The 7486-nt window shown below is 45.7% G+C and overlaps 1 pseudogene; it reads left to right on the forward strand.

The window, feature by feature from the left end:
- The first annotated feature begins 234 nt into the window (after window positions 1-234).
- On the forward strand, window positions 235-2196 carry LOC121860020 (annotated as a pseudogene).
- Window positions 2197-7486: the final 5290 nt, after the last annotated feature.

Genomic DNA, 7486 nt, shown 5'->3' on the forward strand with positions numbered 1-7486 from the left:
ACAGGTATACACAGCTGAATGCTTATCCCTTGCCCCGGATAGACGACTTGGTGACTAACCTATCTCGTTACACGATATTCAGCACTATCGACCTGAAGAGTGCGTACCATCAGATCCCTATACGGGATACAGACAAGTCATTCACTGTCTTTGAGGCGAACGGTAAATTTTACCAGTTCTGTAGAGTCCCATTCGGAGTGACGAACGGCGTGGCTTGTTTCCAACGAACCATCGATGAATTCATACTTAGAAACGAGCTGCTGGGTATTTTCGTCTCAACAGGAGCACGATGGAAATCTGTCCAGATTCCTTCAGGCAGCAAAGAAGTCAAAGTTCACCTTTAATGAAGACAAATCTGTCTTCTCAGCAACGTCGATTGATTTGTTGAGCTACACCATATCGCATGGTACTCTCAAGCCAGAGGCCGATCGCTTGCGTTCTCTGATGGAATTGCCACTTCCGAAAGACTTACCTGCTCTACGACGCGTGATAGGACTCTTTTCATACTACTCTCAGTGGATCTCACACTTTTCCGACAAGGTCAGACCTTTGGTCGAGGCTCAGACATTCCCTCTCCAAGGGGAAGCAATCTCCGCCTTCGAAAATCTTAAAGAGGAAATAGCAAGTGCAGTAGTGAGTTCGATTGACGAGACGATTCCATTAGTAGTAGAAACCGACGCTTCCGACTCTTCCATTGCTGCCTCCCTGAATCAAGCTGGTAGACCAGTTGCATTCTTCTCGAGAACACTCTCAGACAGTGAGTGTGGACACTCTTCTGTCGAAAAAGAGGCCTATGCTATCGTTGAAGCAGTAAGGAAATGGAAACATTTCCTATCTGGCAGACACTTTACTCTCATCAGCGATCAGCGATCTGTGTCCTTCGTGTCCCACTCCAAGAAGCTGGGAAAAATCACGAACGACAAGATCCAACGAGGGCGGGTTGAACTAGCCTGCTTCGATTACGACATTGTCTTTCAGCCAGGGACTGAAAACTCAACTGCTGATGCTCTATCGAGAGCCTTCTTTTCGGCTACCAACCACACCAATCTGTCAGATCTCCATCAGCAGTTATGTCATCCAGAAGTCACAAGGCTTGCTCACTTTATCCGCATCCGCAACTTACCATATTCTGTAGATGCTGTCAAGAAGGTATGTGCTGAGTGCTCTATCTGTGCCAAGCTTTAACCTCAGTTCTACAAACCCGACACTACCGCCCTCATCAAAGCTACTCAGCCTTTTGAACGGTTAAACATCGATTTCAAGGGAACCTTGCCATCGACTTCCCGAAATTAATACCTACTAACCGTGGTTGACGAACATTCACGATTCCCCTTCGCGTTTGCATGCGAAGACATGACCGCCGCAACAGTCATCAAGTGTCTGCGTCAGTTATTCTCTATATTCGGCATGCCTGCTTATGTTCACTCGGATCAAGGCACCTACTTCATGAGCCGAGAGCTGAGAGATTTCCTCACTAGTTATGGTGTGTCTACCAGCCGGACCACCCCATACAACCCTAGAGGAAATGGTCAGTGCGAGCGCTACAACGAAATAATATGGAAAACCATTACACTCGCTCTGAGGTCCAAGAACATCGCAGAAACTAATTGGGAATCTGTGTTACCTGACGCACTTCATTCTATTCGGTCTCTGTTATGTACTGCCACCAACAAAACGTCTCATGAAAAACTGTTCAACTTCAAACGCCGATCAGCCCGTGGTAGTTCGATGTCAACCTGGCTCTCCCCTCATGGACCGGTCTTGCTACGAAGACATGTAAGGAACAGTAAGTATGACCCTCTGCTTGATGAGGTTGAGCTTCTGGAAGCCGATCCACAGTACGCCCACGTTCGGTTCCCTGATGCACGACAGTCTACCGTGTCACTCCGAGATCTGGCCCCTGCTGGACAAGCTGTTACAGATACTGCCGATCCCGAACCTGAACCGACTAAGTTACCTAAGGCATCTACCTCAGTGCCCCTTGAACCTACTCCCGGCACCCTAGTGGCTGAATCTCCTGTCAGGGACGACCTTTCAAGTGATGCTCCTCTGCAGGAAGCTGTTTTGACAGAATCACCCTCGCTCCTCGTTGACCGGGTCGTGTATGTCGGAAGCCTGATTTTTACGGTTCTCCTGATGTTTAATTCAGCAAGATGGGTAGAATGTAATAAAGTTATGCTACACTTGTACACCTGAACCCATGTCTTCTATCTTGTTATGTGTGTATGTACATATGTTTTGTTTCTTATCATTGTGTTTTGTTTTGTTTGGGGTTATATTATATTAGTAATCTTCATTGTTCCCTTCACTTACTAGAATATTCTTTTGTTCTCCTCCAGATGCCATACTGCCCTTGGTCAGTTATATGAACAATAAAGCCTAAAAAAAGGTCGACTCTAGTCTTCTTTCACCACACTGGTTCTGTGGAATATCAACCAAAATAAGAGGGAAATATATAAGAAGGTAAGAAATGGGAAAAGTTTGTAAAGTAATATGGCGCTGTCACCAAGATGGGGGATGGACGAGGAGAGGCGGGTGAGAAAGGAAGGCATGTGTACAGTACACCTGTAGCTAAAGGAGCCTCGGGATGAGAGAAGCAATAACAGGGTGTGTCTGATACAACACGTACAGTACATAGGAGGGTCGTGTTGACAGTCAGGTTCTTGAGAGTGAGGGAGTGATACGTGTTAGTCCTCTCCTCCCTCCCTCCCTCTTTCTTCTACCGTCTTCCTGTTCCCTAAAGTTGTGAAATAAAACTGTGAGAAAAAAAATAATGTTTCTTTTAATGTTGATCACATTATGCTCACATTATTACAAATAATCATTCTCATCAGAAATGCTTAAAACTGGGTTTGTTTCGTAGATTTTAGCGTGTTGAGAAAATCTGTCAGTGTCAGGGGCGGAGTGGCAATTAGTTTACTCAGACAAATGTCCGGTGGCTCCCACCCCCTAATGCTGGTGAAGTGGGTCTCTGAGGAGTAGGAAAGGGAGAGACTGGAAGAGATAAGAGAGAGATAAGAGAGAGAGAGGGAGAGGTCACATTTGGAAGTAACAGTACAGTAAGTAACACCATAGAGGCCACAAAGATTAAGAGTCAAGCAGAAACTCAGATGCACTTGACAGACTAACCACTATTTCTTTCCCCGACCACTATTTCTTCCCCCGGCCACTGTTTCTTCCCCTGACCACCATTTCTTCCCCCGACCCACTATTTCTTCCCCGACCACTGTTTCTTCCCCCGACCACTGTTTCTTCCCCTGACCACTATTTCCTCCAACCACGATTTTCTTCCCCAACCATTATTTCCCCCGACCACTATTTCCTTCCCCCGACCACTATTTTCTTCCCATGGTCACTATTTTTCCCAGACCACTATTTTCTTCCCCCGACTACTATTTTCTTCCCCCCGACCACTTTTTTAGTTTCCCGACCTCTAATTTCTGGCCCAGTCTTGAGGGTGTGCGAGGAATAAAAGACAAGAGTGACGTGATGGAGTGTCAAAAGTGATATGAAGGAGTGACAAGACTGATGTGACAGAGTGACAAGAGTTTCTGTGAGGGAGAGACAGGAGTTACGTGAGGGAGTAACATGAGAGAAGTAAGGGAGAGACAAGAGTAGCGTGAGGGAATGACAAGAGTGGCGTAACGGAGTGACAAAAGTTACACCAGGGAGTGACATAAGTGACGTGAAGGAGTGACAGGAGCAACAGTAATGACAAAATAATGCTAACGTTGTCTACCGGACTTACCATACTATAAGGTAGCTCGTCTTGTAGGAAGGTTCAGCCTCAGTGGTGATCCTAGTCTTCCGCCACTTCTTGTTTGTTTTTGTTCACTGGTAATTATTGTCTTCAGGATATATGATGTAAAGCCTGTGTCGTTTGGTCTATATTTCTTCAGAAGAATGAACTTAGTTATTTAATTATATAATATCCAAAAGTATATAATTCATGTAGTTTACTAGGAGTTTGTTTTTGGCATTTTTGTACTAGTTTTATCTTGCGGAACTTATAAGAAAACGGCTGAAATATTGAAGAAAAGTAAATGTAGACGTTACATAAAAGTGGGTCCCATAGACAAGACGGTCTGTTAGAGATGGATGCAGCACACGGTATAATATACACGAAGACTTGGGTATACAAGAAGGGAGTGTGGCCGACACTCACACGACTGCCCTCACTTCCACAACTGTGTAAGGGTAGGAACACATTTACACCTGGGTGGACTAGGAGTGCCCCGGGGTTGAACCAACGTCCCTCAGCCACCGCACTTCATAATCGACCACCGCACCTCATAGTCGACCACCGCACCTCATAGTCGACCAACACACCTTACTCGACCACTACACCTCATACTCGACTACCACACCTCATATTCGAACACCACACCTCATAATTCGACCACCACACCTCATGCTCGACCACCACACCTCATACTCGACTACCACACCTCATATTCGAACACCACTCCTCATACTCGACCACCACACCTCATACTCGTCTACCACACCTCATATTCGACCACCACTCCTCATACTCGCCCACCACACCTCATACCTGACCACCACACCTCATACTCGACCACCACACCTCATACTCGACCACTACCTTCGACCACCACTCCTCATATTCGACCACCACACCTCATAATTCGACCATCACACCTTACTCGACCACCACACCTCATACTCGACCACCACACCTCATATTCGACCACCACACCTCATACTCGACCACCGTAGTACATGTAGAGACGTAACTAGTAGACTATATTATACACTTAATGTTAGCCTCGTGTCTAAATCCGAGGCTCGAACACCTGCTACCCTGGAGACAAAACGAGCCATATTTTCAAAATATTGAGAGAAAAACTGATTATGGAAGTGGCGCGAGGTCTTGCTGGACATATTCAACAAGTTTCATCGAAATCCATTTTTATCTGTTCAAGTTATAGCATTCACAAGATGCCCGGACAGACAGATGGAGGTTATTTCCTTGACCTCCTGGGGCTCTCCTCTGCCCAGCTCCTGAATAAAAAAAAAAGAAAGAAAAAAAGACGAAATACATTATATTACATAGAAATAATGTATCACTGCATTACAGTATGTATCAAAAACCCAAACCTCTTTGTAATAATTTGTTTTGTTTTATTACCATGTATCAATACGTAGACCTGAAAAAAGGTAAAAAAAAGAATAATAATCAAACAGTTTGCCGAGGACAAAAAGGGTAAAGGGCAGAGAGAGACACAAAGCCACGTGGGTGTGATTCATCGCCCTCACACACACAAGAAAGTATGGGAAACCTTTAGCTATGATTCATCTACTATTGGAAACTGATAAGAGATAGGAAATATATTTTTAATGGGTTATGCTAAGAAAATACTAAGTTATCTGTAGACACACACACACACACACACACACACACACACTACACACTACATTATCGTCTATTGAAATAATAGATCCCGGAGCTAATATACAAGCCATGTGCTGGTGGTGGTGGGACTTGTGTGTGGTGAGCTCCGCGTTTTTCGTCGATAAACAGGGTCATTTTCAGGAGTACCCACTATGACTTCTAGAAAATTCGATTCGTGAGTAACTAGTGCGTGACGTGACGAGTACAATATCTAACTGTGATCCCCTACTGGATATATTTGTAAATTTACTGGTGAATCTGTGACTCTGTGACTCACAGTGCCACGGCTTGTAATCCGAGCCCTAGTCCAGTCATGACTACCCTACCATCCCTTTCCTCAGCCGTCCCATCAGGCCGGCCACCCTAGCTGACCACACAACTTGACCGACTCTCTACTGCCAGCTTACACCCCCATCACGAGCTCCGATATGTCTAAGTTGACTGCTAGTGTCAAAAATTCAAATTTCACGAAACAAAAGTTGGCTAATGTGATAATGGAAGTCCAACAGACTCTCGTACAGGACCTCTTAAAGCAAATGAATAAGGAGACCATCAGGAAACTAGAGGAAGCTGACTGGCGTCTCACTGACCAGCTGAGTGAAATTAGAAGAAGCTTGGAATTCTCGCAAGAGGAAATAAGTGAATCTAAAGCAAAGTTGAACGTTGAAGCAAAAGAGAACCGAACATTCAGGACCCGAGTTCAACAGCTGAACGAGGAGAACTACAAGCTTATAACAGAACTAGCGACAACAGCAGACCGGGTGGATTATGTGGATGGGTTAGGGCGGCTAAACAACCTCAGGTTTGCCGGAATCCCCGAAGATCCCCACGAGAACTTGAAGTCAGCCCAGCGCAAAATTTCACGCCTGCTAAATGAACAATTTAAACTTATTGAAGTCAAGTTTGACCGTGTTCAACGCGTCGGGAAATCCAGCTCTTCCCGCCCCTGCAACATCATAACAAAGTTCTCTTCTCCTTCTGAAAGGCACTACTGCCTTCGTCAACGAGGACCTATGTCCAGGTACGACTAACGATTGCCAAAAGCAAATGGACCAGTTTAAAGAATCCAGGAAACAAGGGAACATATGACGTTCAGCCATAAAACCCTTGTTGTGAGGGACTCACGGGCAAGTGGACACCTACGCACTTACCCATCTGGTGTACCGACCCTCCCAAACCCCACAAGAACTCCCTCCCCACAGACTGGGAACCAGCCACTGTCACTGCCCGCATCCTGGCTATCACCTGTGGAGTTCTCCCCTGCTGTCCAACTCGTAAGCAAGACACAGGCGCACCTCCCACACAAACTGGGAATCACCCTCAACAGTACCAGTCATCTTAATTCTGTTGGTTGTAGCACTTGTGAGTACGTTACAACCCCCCCCTCCCACTATTATAACTTTCTTTGACCTTCCTTTTCCACACCTTAGTGACCCTGAGTTTTTGCTGTTCCTTAATCAGTACAGATATTCCTTCACCCATATTAACCATGATGCCTTTCTTAAAAAACTCACTGAGTTACACCAACCCCAATTGTAACTGTTACTTTTCCTGACTCTTCTGAGTCTAATTCTAGTCTTCTACTATCCCATTCCTTCTCCTCAATTAGCCTTAACATAAGAACATAAGAATGGAGGAAACTGCAGCTGGCCTATTGGCCCATAATGGGCAGTCCTATTTACACCCAACCCCTGATGGTTACAAGTGTTCCCTGAAGAATGCAGTGATGGGTAGGGAAACACCGAGTAACACTGAAGTCCGTTTATTAAGAGATAGGAGAAATACAAGTGGTGACTAGCGTGTGCCATGCACGGCTCACACAGTCAGACTGAGACTGCCTTGCCATATGGCAGCCTCGGGGCAATGTTGCCACATAACACGTGCAGTGTTGCCACGTAATTATATATATAAATGCTACTCGGCACAGTAGCTTAGATGCATAACCTACATCTCTCTCCCCCGCCACGCTCATAGTCTTTGTCTTGAGCGGACTTCTTAGTCCTAAGTCGCCCCGAGCGTCGAGGTGCACTGTGGGGCGGATCCTCGTGAGGTGTAGGTGACTCGTCCTCG

This window comes from Homarus americanus, unplaced genomic scaffold, assembly GCF_018991925.1.
Source record: "Homarus americanus isolate GMGI-L3 unplaced genomic scaffold, GMGI_Hamer_2.0 scaffold824, whole genome shotgun sequence".
NCBI lineage: Eukaryota > Metazoa > Arthropoda > Malacostraca > Decapoda > Nephropidae > Homarus > Homarus americanus.